At 36.5% G+C, this 15,692-nt stretch overlaps 1 protein-coding gene across 1 annotated transcript in view; it reads left to right on the top strand.

Moving 5' to 3' along the window:
* The first annotated feature begins 5,437 nt into the window (after positions 1 to 5,437).
* Positions 5,438 to 15,692, top strand: part of LOC121515446 — a 110,407-nt gene continuing 100,152 nt past the window's right edge. Inside the window, exon 1 of the mRNA XM_041796222.1 lies at positions 5,438 to 5,593. The gene's annotated coding sequence lies outside the window, so the exon portion shown is untranslated. The remainder of the gene's footprint in view (positions 5,594 to 15,692) is intronic.

The raw sequence follows: 15,692 nt of genomic DNA, 5'->3' as shown, positions 1-15,692 counted from the left end.
AAAGTAAGGGGTCCAGGTTAAAGTAAGGGTTCCAGGTTAAAGTAAGGGGTCCAGGTTAAAGTAAGGGTTCCAGGTTAAAGTAAGGGTTCCAGGTTAAAGTAAGGGGTCCAGGTTAAAGTAAGGGGTCTAGGTTAAAGTAAGGGGTCTAGGTTAAAGTAAGGGTTCCAGGTTAAATTAAGGGGTTCAGGTTAAAGTAAGGGTTCCAGGTTAAAGTAAGGGGTCCAGGTTAAAGTAAGGGGTCCAGGTTAAAGTAAGAGGTCCAGGTTAAAGTAAGGGGTCCAGGTTAAAGTAAGGGGTCCAGGTTAAAGTAAGGGGTCCAGGTTAAAGTAAGGGTTCCAGGTTAAAGTAAGTGGTCCCGGTTAAAGTAAGGGTTCCAGGTTAAAGTAAGGGTTCCAGGTTAAAGTAAGGGGTCCAGGTTAAAGTAAGGGGTCCAGGTTAAAATAAGGGTTCCAGTATAAAGTAAGGGGTCCAGGTTAAGGTAAGGGGTCAAGGTTAAAGTAAGAGGTCAAGCTTAAAGTAAGAGGTCCAGGTTAAAGTAAGGGTTCCAGGTTAAAGTAAGGGGTCCAGGTTAAAGTAAGGGGTCTAGGTTAAAGTAAGGGGTCCAGGTTAAAGTAAGGGGTCTAGGTTAAAGTAAGGGGTCCAGGTTAAAGTAAGGGGTCTAGGTTAAAGTAAGGGGTCTAGGTTAAAGTAAGGGGTCCAGGTTAAATTAAGGGGTTCAGCTTAAAGTAAGGGTTCCAGGTTAAAGTAAGGGGTCCAGGTTAAAGTAAGGGGTCTAGGTTAAAGTAAGGGGTCTAGGTTAAAGTAAGAGGTCCAGGTTAAAGTAAGGGTTCCAGGTTAAAGTAAGGGGTCCAGGTTAAAGTAAGGGGTCCAGGTTAAAGTAAGGGGTCCAGGTTAAAGTAAGGGGTCCAGGTTAAAGTAAGGGTTCCAGGTTAAAGTAAGGGGTCCGGGTTAAAGTAAGGGGTCCAGGTTAAAGTAAGGGGTCCAGGTTAAAGTATGGGGTCCAGGTTAAAATAAGGGGTCCAGGTTAAAGTAATGGTTCCAGGTTAAAGTAAGGGGTCCAGGTTAAAGTAAGGGGTCCAGGTTAAAATAAGGGTTCCAGGTTAAAGTAAGGGGTCCAGGTTAAGGTAATGGGTCCAGGTTAACGTAAGGGTTCCAGGTTAAAGTAAGGGGTCCGGGTTAAAGTAAGGGGTCCAGGTTAAAGTAAGGGGTCCAGGTTAAAGTAAGGGGTCCAGGTTAAAGTAAGGGGTCCAGGTTAAAGTAAGGGGTCTAGGTTAAAGTAAGGGGTCCAGGTTAAATTAAGGGGTTCAGGTTAAAGTAAGGGGTCCAGGTTAAAGTAAGGGGTCCAGGTTAAAGTAAGGGGTCCAGGTTAAAATAAGGGTTCCAGGTTAAAGTAAGGGGTCCAGGTTAAGGTAATGGGTCCAGGTTAACGTAAGGGTTCCAGGTTAAAGTAAGGGGTCCGGGTTAAAGTAAGGGGTCCAGGTTAAAGTAAGGGGTCCAGGTTAAAATAAGGGGTCCAGGTTAAAGTAAGGGGTCCAGGTTAAAGTATGGGGTCCAGGTTAAAATAAGGGGTCCAGGTTAAAGTAAGGGTTCCAGGTTAAAGTAAGGGGTCCAGGTTAAAGTAAGGGTTCCAGGTTAAAGTAAGGGGTCCAGGTTAAAGTAAGGGTTCCAGGTTAATGTAAGGGTCCAGGTTAAAGTAAGGGTTCCAGGTTAAAGTAAGGGTCCAGGTTAAAGTAAGGGTTCCAGGTTAAAGTAAGGGTTCCAGGTTAAAGTAAGGGTTCCAGGTTAAAGTAAGGGGTCCAGGTTAAATTAAGGGTTCAGGTTTAAGTATGGGGTCCAGGTTAAAGTAAGGGGTCCAGGTTAAATTAAGGGGTCCAGGTTAAAGTAAGGGGTCCAGGTTAAAATAAGGGGTCCAGGTTAAAGTAAGGGGTCTAGGTTAAAGTAAGGGGTCCAGGTTAAAGTAAGGGTCCAGGTTAAAGTAAGGGTCCAGAATAAAGTAAGGGGTCCAGGTTAAAGTAAGGGGTCCAGGTTAAAGTAAGGGGTCCAGGTTAAAGTAAGGGGTCCAGGTTAAATTAAGGGTTCCAGGTTAAAGTAAGGGGTCAAGGTTAAAGTAAGGGGTTCAGGTTAAAGAAAGCGGACCAATATAAAGTAAGGGGTCCAAGTTAAAGTAAGGGGTCCAGGTTAAAGTAAGGGTCCAGGTTAAAGTAAGGGTCCAGGTTAAATTAAGGGGTCCAGGTTAAAGTAAGGGGTCCAGGTTAAAGTAAGGGGTCCAGGTGAAAGTAAGGGGTCCAGGTTAAAGTAAGGGGTCTAGGTTAATGTAAGGGGTCCTGGTTATAGTAAGGGGTCCAGGTGAAAGTAAGGGTCCAGGTTCAAATTAAGGGTTCAGGTTAAAGTAAGGGGTCCAGGTTAAAGTAAGGGGTCCAGGTTAAAGTAAGGGGTCTAGGTTAAAGTAAGGGGTCCAGGTTAAATTAAGGGGTTCAGGTTAAAGTAAGGGGTCCAGGTTAAAGTAAGGGGTCCAGGTTAAAGTAAGGGGTCCAGGTTAAAGTAAGGGGTCTAGGTTAAAGTAAGGGGTCCAGGTTAAAGTAAGGGGTCCAGGTTAAATTAAGGGGTTCAGGTTAAAGTAAGGGTTCCAGGTTAAAGTAAGGGGTCCAGGTTAAAGTAAGGGGTCTAGGTTAAAGTAAGGGGTCTAGGTTAAAGTAAGGGGTCCAGGTTAAATTAAGGGGTTCAGGTTAAAGTAAGGGTTCCAGGTTAAAGTAAGGGGTCCAGGTTAAAGTAAGGGGTCCAGGTTAAAGTAAGAGGTCCAGGTTAAAGTAAGGGGTCCAGGTTAAAGTAAGGGGTCCAGGTTAAAGTAAGGGGTCCAGGTTAAAGTAAGGGGTCCAGGTTAAAGTAAGGGGTCCAGGTTAAAGTAAGGGGTCCAGGTTAAAGTAAGAGGTCCAGGTTAAAATAAGGGGTCCAGGTTAAAGTAAGGGTTCCAGGTTAAAGTAAGGGGTCCAGGTTAAAGTAAGGGGTCCAGGTTAAAGTAAGGGTTCCAGAATAAAGTAAGGGGTCCAGGTTAAGGTAATGGGTCCAGGTTAACGTAAGAGGTCCAGGTTAACGTAAGAGGTCCAGGTTAAAGTAAGGGTTCCAGGTTAAAGTAAGGGGTCCAGGTTAAAGTAAGGGGTCTAGGTTAAAGTAAGGGGTCCAGGTTAAAGTAAGGGGTCTAGGTTAAAGTAAGGGGTCCAGGTTAAAGTAAGGGGTCTAGGTTAAAGTAAGGGGTCTAGGTTAAAGTAAGGGGTCTAGGTTAAAGTAAGGGGTCCAGGTTAAATTAAGGGGTTCAGCTTAAAGTAAGGGTTCCAGGTTAAAGTAAGGGGTCCAGGTTAAAGTAAGGGGTCTAGGTTAAAGTAAGGGGTCTAGGTTAAAGTAAGAGGTCCAGGTTAAAGTAAGGGTTCCAGGTTAAAGTAAGGGGTCCAGGTTAAATTAAGGGGTTCAGGTTAAAGTAAGGGGTCCAGGTTAAAGTAAGGGGTCCAGGTTAAAATAAGGGGTCCAGGTTAAAGTAAGGGGTCCAGGTTAAAATAAGGGGTCCAGGTTAAAGTAAGGGTTCCAGGTTAAAGTAAGGGGTCCAGGTTAAAGTAAGGGGTCCAGGTTAAAGTAAGGGGTCCAGAATAAAGTAAGGGGTCCAGGTTAAAGTAAGGGGTCCAGGTTAAAGTAAGGGTTCCAGGTTAAAGTAAGGGGTCCAGGTTAAAGTAAGGGGTCCAGGTTAAAGTAAGGGGTCCAGAATAAAGTAAGGGGTCCAGGTTAAAGTAAGGGGTCCAGGTTAAAGTAAGGGTTCCAGGTTAAAGTAAGGGGTCCAGGTTAAAGTAAGGGTTCCAGGTTAAAGTAAGGGGTCCAGGTTAAAGTAAGGGTTCCAGGTTAAAGTAAGGGGTCCAGGTTAAAGTAAGGGGTTCAGGTTAAAGTAAGGGTTCCAGGTTAAAGTAAGGGTTCCAGGTTAAAGTAAGGGGTCCAGGTTAAAGTAAGGGGTCTAGGTTAAAGTAAGGGGTCTAGGTTAAAGTAAGGGGTCCAGGTTAAAGTAAGGGGTCCAGGTTAAAGTAAGGGGTCCAGGTTAAAGTAAGGGGTCCAGGTTAAAGTAAGGGGTCCAGGTTAAAGTAAGGGGTCCAGGTTAAAGTAAGGGGTCCAGGTTAAAGTATGGGGTCCAGGTTAAAATAAGGGGTCCAGGTTAAAGTAAGGGGTCCAGGTTAAAGTAAGGGGTCCAGGTTAAAGTAAGGGGTCCAGGTTAAAGTAAGGGGTCCAGGTTAAAGTAAGGGGTCCAGGTTAAAGTAAGGGGTCCAGGTTAAAGTAAGGGGTCCAGGTTAAAGTAAGGGGTCCAGGTTAAAGTAAGGGGTCCAGGTTAAAGTAAGGGGTCCAGGTTAAATTAAGAGGTCCAGGTTAAAGTAAGGCGTCCAGGTTAAAGTATGGGGGCCAGGTTAAAGTAAGGGGTCCAGGTTAAAGTAAGGGGTCCAGGTTAAAGTAAGGGGTCCAGGTTAAAGTAAGGGGTCCAGAATAAAGTAAGGGGTCTAGGTTAAAGTAAGGGGTCCAGGTTAAAGTAAGGGGTCCGGGTTAAAGTAAGGGGTCCAGGTTAAAGTATGGGGGCCAGGTTAAAGTAAGGGGTCCAGGTTAAAGTAAGGGGTCCAGGTTAAAGTAAGGGGTCCAGAATAAAGTAAGGGGTCTAGGTTAAAGTAAGGGGTCCAGGTTAAAGTAAGGGGTCCGGGTTAAAGTAAGGGGTCCAGGTTAAAATAAGGGGTCCAGGTTAAAGTAAGGGGTCCAGGTTAAAGTAAGGGGTCCGGGTTAAAGTAAGGGGTCCGGGTTAAAGTAAGGGGTCCAGGTTAAAATAAGGGGTCCAGGTTAAAGTAAGGGGTCCAGGTTAAAGTAAGGGGTCCGGGTTAAAGTAAGGGGTCCAGGTTAAAATAAGGAGTCCAGGTTAAAGTATGGGGGCCAGGTTAAAGTAAGGGGTCCAGGTTAAAGTAAGGGTTCCAGGTTAAAGTAAGGGGTCCAGGTTAAAGTAAGGGGTCCAGGTTAAAGTAAGGGGTCCAGGTTAAAGTAAGGGGTCCAGGTTTATGTTTTTTGACACAGAGTCAGGATTAAAGTGTTGAAGTCTAAATGATAAATAAAATTTAATGATCACTTTTTTTCCTCGTGTATAGAAATAGTTTCTTTTTTCTTTCTTTCTGGCACCAATGGGCTTCCGTAGACATCTCTCTAAACTCCTGAACAGAAATCCTTCTCTCCAAAATAAAACAGACTGGTCCACGTACTTTCAAAATAGAGGCTCTGACTCGATGTCAGCTCCCATGAACCGGATGTAATCCCGTTTTGCTTGAACTGCAGCCTCGCCGTTTGATTCGTGTTTGTTTGGAGTTTTATTTTGAAATGTTGACAGGAAGTGCGATAATGTCGAAACAGCTTGACGGCAGACGATTCCCAGCATGGAGCTCCACACCCAGACCCCGACATGAGCCCGATGAGAGCAAACAGGGACTAAAGGATCGATCCGGATCGGTTCTGATGGCTGATCGATCAGGAAGCTGATTGGTCTGGGAGCTGATTGATCTGAGAGCTGATTGGTCGGTTCTGTCGCTGCTCGGTGAGTAGGTCCGAGTTTTTTCGGAGTTTGTGAGTCTGGTGAAGTTTGTGTCTCAGCTGGTCTCAGTGTTTATGCAGCAGGTTTACCCCCAGACCCTCAGACCGGGTCTTCCTCCACTCTTCAGGACTCTAGTGAGACTTTAGGATCAATAATAAGGACTTGAATCCGCCTGTAGGACTCCGGATCAGTATCTAAGACTCCAATTAGGCTGGAGCTGAGGTTTGGTCGGGGTTAAAAGGATCCATTTATATATTGTATTGTATTTTCTCAGACCGTCCGTCTGAACCTGGTCCAGACCCTGGTTTTAGTGGTCATAGTTTCAGACAGATCCGGATCTTTGTCAGAATGTAATGCTGTTGTGAACTCAGAGCCAGAAACAGGATCAGGACCAGGGTCTGAACATGGAGTCAGTCTGCTTTTATTGTGACAGCAGAGATCTGCCTCTCAGCAACATCCGGATCAGACTGAAGGTTTTAGTTTACTGTGAGAGTCTCTGCGGATCCGGGACTCCAAAATCAAAAACATTAAAACCTGCTGAAAAAATCTGCATGGAACAGGGTCACGTTAGTCTGCCGGTCCAGCGTTTTTCTGCTGCCCCCCTTTGGCTGTTGAAAATATTCAGTGGTCCCCATGCTGGTCTACACATACAGGTCCATGTGACGGACTAGCCTCTGAGTAAGGACCATGGAGGAGGGACCCTGGTTCTGATGAAGACCAGAGACAAAAACCAGGACCCTGTCTGGTTCTAGCTCTTCTATATGCTGTAGATTTACCTGAAAGGGGGTCCACCAAAACTCACCAGCTCTAAAAACAGCACACAGCGTTTTGGGCCCCTTGGGGCCACAGTCCTGGGACTGTGTAAAGACCTCTGTGTGTCGCCTTTCTATCATCCTTTTACTGATGTTCTAACATTCTCTGATTGATGTTCTAACATTCTTAACTGATGTTCTAACATTCTTTTACTGATGTTCTAACATTCTTTAACTGATGTTCTACCATTCTTAACTGATGTTCTAACATTCTTTAACTGATGTTCTAACATTCTTTAACTGATGTTCTAACATTCTTTAACTGATGTTCTACCATTCTTTAACTGATGTTCTACCATTCTTAACTGATGTTCTAACATTCTTAACTGATGTTCTAACATTCTTTTACTGATGTTCTAACATTCTTTAACTGATGTTCTACCATTCTTAACTGATGTTCTAACATTCTTTAACTGATGTTCTAACATTCTTTAACTGATGTTCTACCATTCTTAACTGATGTTCTAACATTCTTTAACTGATGTTCTAACATTCTTTAACTGATGTTCTACCATTCTTTAACTGATGTTCTACCATTCTTAACTGATGTTCTAACATTCTCTGATTGATGTTCTACCATTCTTAACTGATGTTCTAACATTCTCTGATTGATGTTCTACCATTCTTAACTGATGTTCTAACATTCTTTAACTGATGTTCTACCATTCTTAACTGATGTTCTACCATTCTTAACTGATGTTCTAACATTCTTTAACTGATGTTCTACCATTCTTAACTGATGTTCTAACATTCTTAACTGATGTTCTAACATTCTTTAACTGATGTTCTACCATTCTTAACTGATGTTCTAACATTCTTTAACTGATGTTCTAACATTCTTTAACTGATGTTCTACCATTCTTTAACTGATGTTCTACCATTCTTAACTGATGTTCTAACATTCTTTAACTGATGTTCTACCATTCTTAACTGATGTTCTAACATTCTCTGATTGATGTTCTACCATTCTTAACTGATGTTCTAACATTCTTTTACTGATGTTCTAACATTCTTTAACTGATGTTCTACCATTCTTAACTGATGTTCTAACATTCTTTAACTGATGTTCTAACATTCTTTAACTGATGTTCTACCATTCTTTAACTGATGTTCTACCATTCTTAACTGATGTTCTAACATTCTCTGATTGATGTTCTAACATTCTTAACTGATGTTCTAACATTCTTTTACTGATGTTCTAACATTCTTTAACTGATGTTCTACCATTCTTAACTGATGTTCTAACATTCTTTAACTGATGTTCTAACATTCTTTAACTGATGTTCTAACATTCTTTAACTGATGTTCTACCATTCTTTAACTGATGTTCTACCATTCTTAACTGATGTTCTAACATTCTTAACTGATGTTCTAACATTCTTTTACTGATGTTCTAACATTCTTTAACTGATGTTCTACCATTCTTAACTGATGTTCTAACATTCTTTAACTGATGTTCTAACATTCTTTAACTGATGTTCTACCATTCTTAACTGATGTTCTAACATTCTTTAACTGATGTTCTAACATTCTTTAACTGATGTTCTACCATTCTTTAACTGATGTTCTACCATTCTTAACTGATGTTCTAACATTCTCTGATTGATGTTCTACCATTCTTAACTGATGTTCTAACATTCTCTGATTGATGTTCTACCATTCTTAACTGATGTTCTAACATTCTTTAACTGATGTTCTACCATTCTTAACTGATGTTCTACCATTCTTAACTGATGTTCTAACATTCTTTAACTGATGTTCTACCATTCTTAACTGATGTTCTAACATTCTTAACTGATGTTCTAACATTCTTTAACTGATGTTCTACCATTCTTAACTGATGTTCTAACATTCTTTAACTGATGTTCTAACATTCTTTAACTGATGTTCTACCATTCTTTAACTGATGTTCTACCATTCTTAACTGATGTTCTAACATTCTTTAACTGATGTTCTACCATTCTTAACTGATGTTCTAACATTCTCTGATTGATGTTCTACCATTCTTAACTGATGTTCTAACATTCTTTTACTGATGTTCTAACATTCTTTAACTGATGTTCTACCATTCTTAACTGATGTTCTAACATTCTTTAACTGATGTTCTAACATTCTTTAACTGATGTTCTACCATTCTTTAACTGATGTTCTACCATTCTTAACTGATGTTCTAACATTCTCTGATTGATGTTCTACCATTCTTAACTGATGTTCTAACATTCTTTTACTGATGTTCTAACATTCTTTAACTGATGTTCTACCATTCTTAACTGATGTTCTAACATTCTTTTACTGATGTTCTAACATTCTTTAACTGATGTTCTACCATTCTTAACTGATGTTCTAACAATCTTTAACTGATGTTCTACCATTCTTAACTGATGTTCTAACATTCTTTAACTGATGTTCTACCATTCTTAACTGATGTTCTACCATTCTTTAACTGATGTTTTACCATTCTTAACTGATGTTCTAACATTCTCTGATGTTCTACCATTCTTTAACTGATGTTCTACCATTCTTAACTGATGTTCTAACATTCTCTGATTGATGTTCTACCATTCTTAACTGATGTTCTAACATTCTCTGATTGATGTTCTAACATTCTTAACTGATGTTCTAACATTCTTTTACTGATGTTCTAACATTCTTTAACTGATGTTCTACCATTCTTAACTGATGTTCTAACATTCTTTAACTGATGTTCTAACATTCTTTAACTGATGTTCTAACATTCTTTAACTGATGTTCTACCATTCTTTAACTGATGTTCTACCATTCTTAACTGATGTTCTAACATTCTTAACTGATGTTCTAACATTCTTTTACTGATGTTCTAACATTCTTTAACTGATGTTCTACCATTCTTAACTGATGTTCTAACATTCTTTAACTGATGTTCTAACATTCTTTAACTGATGTTCTACCATTCTTTAACTGATGTTCTACCATTCTTAACTGATGTTCTAACATTCTTTAACTGATGTTCTAACATTCTTTAACTGATGTTCTAACATTCTTTAACTGATGTTCTACCATTCTTTAACTGATGTTCTACCATTCTTAACTGATGTTCTAACATTCTTAACTGATGTTCTAACATTCTTTAACTGATGTTCTAACATTCTTTAACTGATGTTCTACCATTCTTTAACTGATGTTCTACCATTCTTAACTGATGTTCTAACATTCTCTGATTGATGTTCTACCATTCTTAACTGATGTTCTAACATTCTCTGATTGATGTTCTACCATTCTTAACTGATGTTCTAACATTCTTTAACTGATGTTCTACCATTCTTAACTGATGTTCTACCATTCTTAACTGATGTTCTAACATTCTTTAACTGATGTTCTACCATTCTTAACTGATGTTCTAACATTCTTAACTGATGTTCTAACATTCTTTAACTGATGTTCTACCATTCTTAACTGATGTTCTAACATTCTTTAACTGATGTTCTAACATTCTTTAACTGATGTTCTACCATTCTTTAACTGATGTTCTACCATTCTTAACTGATGTTCTAACATTCTTTAACTGATGTTCTACCATTCTTAACTGATGTTCTAACATTCTCTGATTGATGTTCTACCATTCTTAACTGATGTTCTAACATTCTTTTACTGATGTTCTAACATTCTTTAACTGATGTTCTACCATTCTTAACTGATGTTCTAACATTCTTTAACTGATGTTCTAACATTCTTTAACTGATGTTCTACCATTCTTTAACTGATGTTCTACCATTCTTAACTGATGTTCTAACATTCTCTGATTGATGTTCTACCATTCTTAACTGATGTTCTAACATTCTTTTACTGATGTTCTAACATTCTTTAACTGATGTTCTACCATTCTTAACTGATGTTCTAACATTCTTTTACTGATGTTCTAACATTCTTTAACTGATGTTCTACCATTCTTAACTGATGTTCTAACAATCTTTAACTGATGTTCTACCATTCTTAACTGATGTTCTAACATTCTTTAACTGATGTTCTACCATTCTTAACTGATGTTCTACCATTCTTTAACTGATGTTTTACCATTCTTAACTGATGTTCTAACATTCTCTGATGTTCTACCATTCTTTAACTGATGTTCTACCATTCTTAACTGATGTTCTAACATTCTCTGATTGATGTTCTACCATTCTTAACTGATGTTCTAACATTCTTTTACTGATGTTCTAACATTCTTTAACTGATGTTCTACCATTCTTAACTGATGTTCTAACAATCTTTAACTGATGTTCTACCATTCTTAACTGATGTTCTAACATTCTTTAACTGATGTTCTACCATTCTTAACTGATGTTCTACCATTCTTTAACTGATGTTTTACCATTCTTAACTGATGTTCTAACATTCTCTGATGTTCTACCATTCTTAACTGATGTTCTAACATTCTTTTACTGATGTTCTAACATTCTTTTACTGATGTTCTACCATTCTTAACTGATGTTCTAACATTCTCTGATTGATGTTCTACCATTCTTTACTGATGTTCTAACATTCTTTTACTGATGTTCTAACATTCTTTAACTGATGTTCTACCATTCTCTGATTGATGTTCTACCATTCTTTAACTGATGTTCTAACATTCTTTAACTGATGTTCTACCATTCTTTAACTGATGTTCTACCATTCTTAACTGATGTTCTAACATTCTCTGATTGATGTTCTACCATTCTTAACTGATGTTCTAACATTCTCTGATTGATGTTCTACCATTCTTAACTGATGTTCTAACATTCTTTAACTGATGTTCTAACATTCTTAACTGATGTTCTACCATTCTTAACTGATGTTCTAACATTCTTTAACTGATGTTCTACCATTCTTAACTGATGTTCTAACATTCTTTAACTGATGTTCTAACATTCTTTAACTGATGTTCTACCATTCTTTAACTGATGTTCTACCATTCTTTAACTGATGTTCTAACATTCTTAACTGATGTTCTACCATTCTTAACTGATGTTCTAACATTCTTTAACTGATGTTCTACCATTCTTAACTGATGTTCTAACATTCTTTTACTGATGTTCTAACATTCTTTAACTGATGTTCTACCATTCTTAACTGATGTTCTAACATTCTTTAACTGATGTTCTAACATTCTTTAACTGATGTTCTAACATTCTCTGATTGATGTTCTACCATTCTTTAACTGATGTTCTAACATTCTTTAACTGATGTTCTACCATTCTTTAACTGATGTTCTACCATTCTTAACTGATGTTCTAACATTCTCTGATTGATGTTCTACCATTCTTAACTGATGTTCTAACATTCTCTGATTGATGTTCTACCATTCTTAACTGATGTTCTAACATTCTTTAACTGATGTTCTACCATTCTTAACTGATGTTCTAACATTCTTAACTGATGTTCTAACATTCTTTAACTGATGTTCTACCATTCTTAACTGATGTTCTAACATTCTTTAACTGATGTTCTAACATTCTCTGATTGATGTTCTACCATTCTTTAACTGATGTTCTAACATTCTTTAACTGATGTTCTACCATTCTTTAACTGATGTTCTACCATTCTTAACTGATGTTCTAACATTCTCTGATTGATGTTCTACCATTCTTAACTGATGTTCTAACATTCTCTGATTGATGTTCTACCATTCTTAACTGATGTTCTAACATTCTTTAACTGATGTTCTACCATTCTTAACTGATGTTCTAACATTCTTAACTGATGTTCTAACATTCTTTAACTGATGTTCTAACATTCTTTAACTGATGTTCTAACATTCTTTAACTGATGTTCTACCATTCTTAACTGATGTTCTAACATTCTCTGATTGATGTTCTACCATTCTTAACTGATGTTCTAACATTCTCTGATTGATGTTCTACCATTCTTAACTGATGTTCTAACATTCTTTAACTGATGTTCTAACATTCTTTAACTGATGTTCTACCATTCTTAACTGATGTTCTAACATTCTTTAACTGATGTTCTAACATTCTTTAACTGATGTTCTACCATTCTTTAACTGATGTTCTACCATTCTTAACTGATGTTCTAACATTCTCTGATTGATGTTCTACCATTCTTAACTGATGTTCTACCATTCTTTTACTGATGTTCTAACATTCTTTAACTGATGTTCTACCATTCTTAACTGATGTTCTAACAATCTTTAACTGATGTTCTACCATTCTTAACTGATGTTCTAACATTCTTTAACTGATGTTCTACCATTCTTAACTGATGTTCTAACATTCTTAACTGATGTTCTACCATTCTTTAACTGATGTTCTACCATTCTTAACTGATGTTCTACCATTCTTTAACTGATGTTTTACCATTCTTAACTGATGTTCTAACATTCTCTGATGTTCTACCATTCTTAACTGATGTTCTAACATTCTTTTACTGATGTTCTAACATTCTTTTACTGATGTTCTACCATTCTTGAACAGATGTTCTACCATTCTTAACTGATGTTCTAACATTTTTTAACTGATGTTCTACCATTCTTAACTGATGTTCTACCATTCTTTTACTGATGTTCTACCATTCTTAACTGATGTTCTAACATTCTTTAACTGATGTTCTACCATTCTTAACTGATGTTCTAACATTCTCTTACTGATGTTCTAACATTCTTAACTGATGTTCTAACATTCTTTAACTGATGTTCTACCATTCTCTGATTGATGTTCTAAAATTTTAACTGATGTTCTAACATTCTTTTACTGATGTTCTAACATTCTTTAACTGATGTTCTAACATTCTTTAACTGATGTTCTACCATTCTTTAACTGATGTTCTACCATTCTTAACTGATGTTCTAACATTCTCTTACTGATGTTCTAACATTCTTTAACTGATGTTCTAACATTCTTTAACTGATGTTCTAACATTCTTAACTGATGTTCTAACATTCTCTTACTGATGTTCTAACATTCTTAACTGATGTTCTAACATTCTCTTACTGATGTTCTAACATTCTTTAACTGATGTTCTACCATTCTTAACTGATGTTCTAACATTCTTAACTGATGTTCTAACATTCTTTAACTGATGTTCTACCATTCTTAACTGATGTTCTAACATTCTCTTACTGATGTTCTAACATTCTTTAACTGATGTTCTAACATTCTTTAACTGATGTTCTACCATTCTTAACTGATGTTCTAACATTCTCTTAGTGATGTTCTAACATTCTCTTACTGATGTTCTAACATTCTTAACTGATGTTCTACCATTCTTTTAACTGATGTTCTAACATTCTTAACTGATGTTCTAACATTCTTTAACTGATGTTCTACCATTCTTAACTGATGTTCTGACATTCTATTACTGATGTTCTAACATTCTTTAACTGATGTTCTAACATTCTTTAACTGATGTCCTAATATTCTTTAACTGATGTTCTACCATTCTTTTACTGATGCTCTAACATTCTCTTACTGATGTTCTAACATTCTTTACTGATGTTCTAACATTCTCTTACTGATGTTGTAACATTCTTTAACTGATGTTCTACCATTCTTAACTGATGTTCTAACATTCTTTAACTGATGTTCTAACATTCTTTAACTGATGTCCTAATATTCTTTAACTGATGTTCTACCATCCTTTTACTGATGTTCTAACATTCTCTGATTGATGTTCTAACCTTCTTAACGGATGTTCTAACATTCTTTTACTGATGTTCTACCATTCTTTAACTGATGTTCTACCATTCTTAACTGATGTTCTAACATTCTTTAACTGATGTTCTAACATTCTTTAACTGATGTTCTAACATTCTTAACTGATGTTCTAACATTCTCCTACTGATGTTCTAACATTCTTAACTGATGTTCTAACATTCTCTTACTGATGTTCTAACATTCTTAACTGATGTTCTAACATTCTTAACTGATGTTCTAACATTCTTTAACTGATGTTCTACCATTCTTAACTGATGTTCTAACATTCTCTTACTGATGTTCTAACATTCTTTAACTGATGTTCTAACATTCTTAACTGATGTTCTAACATTCTTTAACTTATGTTCTACCATTCTTAACTGATGTTCTAACATTCTCTTACTGATGTTCTAACATTCTCTTACTGATGTTCTAACATTCTTAACTGATGTTCTAACATTCTCTTACTGATGTTCTAACATTCTTAACTGATGTTCTAACATTCTTTAACTGATGCTCTAACATTCTTAACTGATGTTCTGACATTCTCTTACTGATGTTCTAACATTCTTTAACTGATGTTCTAACATTCTTTAACTGATGTCCTAATATTCTTTAACTGATGTTCTACCATTCTTTTACTGATGCTCTAACATTCTCTTACTGATGTTCTAACATTCTTTACTGATGTTCTAACATTCTCTTACTGATGTTGTAACATTCTTTAACTGATGTTCTACCATTCTTAACTGATGTTCTAACATTCTTTAACTGATGTTCTAACATTCTTTAACTGATGTCCTAATATTCTTTAACTGATTTTCTACCATCCTTTTACTGATGTTCTAACATTCTCTGATTGATGTTCTAACCTTCTTAACTGATGTTCTAACATTCTTTTACTGATGTTCTACCATTCTTTAACTGATGTTCTACCATTCTTAACTGATGTTCTAACATTCTCTTACTGATGTTCTAACATTCTTTAACTGATGTTCTAACATTCTTTAACTGATGTTCTAACATTCTTAACTGATGTTCTAACATTCTCTTACTGATGTTCTAACATTCTTAACTGATGTTCTAACATTCTCTTACTGATGTTCTAACATTCTTTAACTGATGTTCTAACATTCTTAACTGATGTTCTAACATTCTTTAACTGATGTTCTACCATTCTTAACTGATGTTCTAACATTCTTAACTGATGTTCTAACATTCTCTTACTGATGTTCTAACATTCTTTAACTGATGTTCTACCATTCTTAACTGATGTTCTAACATTCTTAACTGATGTTCTACCATTCTTTAACTGATGTTCTACCATTCTTAACTGATGTTCTAACATTCTCTTACTGATGTTCTAACATTCTCTTACTGATGTTCTAACATTCTTAACTGATGTTCTAACATTCTCTTACTGATGTTCTAACATTCTTAACTGATGTTCTAACATTCTTTAACTGATGTTCTACCATTCTTAACTGATGTTCTAACATTCTCTTACTGATGTTCTAACATTCTTTAACTGATGTTCTAACATTCTTTAACTGATGTCCTAATATTCTTTAACTGATGTTCTACCATTCTTTTACTGATGCTCTAACATTCTCTTACTGATGT

The sequence above is a fragment of the Cheilinus undulatus genome, linkage group 9 (genome assembly GCF_018320785.1).
Source record: "Cheilinus undulatus linkage group 9, ASM1832078v1, whole genome shotgun sequence".
Lineage (NCBI taxonomy): Eukaryota > Metazoa > Chordata > Actinopteri > Labriformes > Labridae > Cheilinus > Cheilinus undulatus.
Note: the sequence above shows the minus strand (reverse complement) of the source record. Positions and strands in the feature narration are given on the sequence as shown.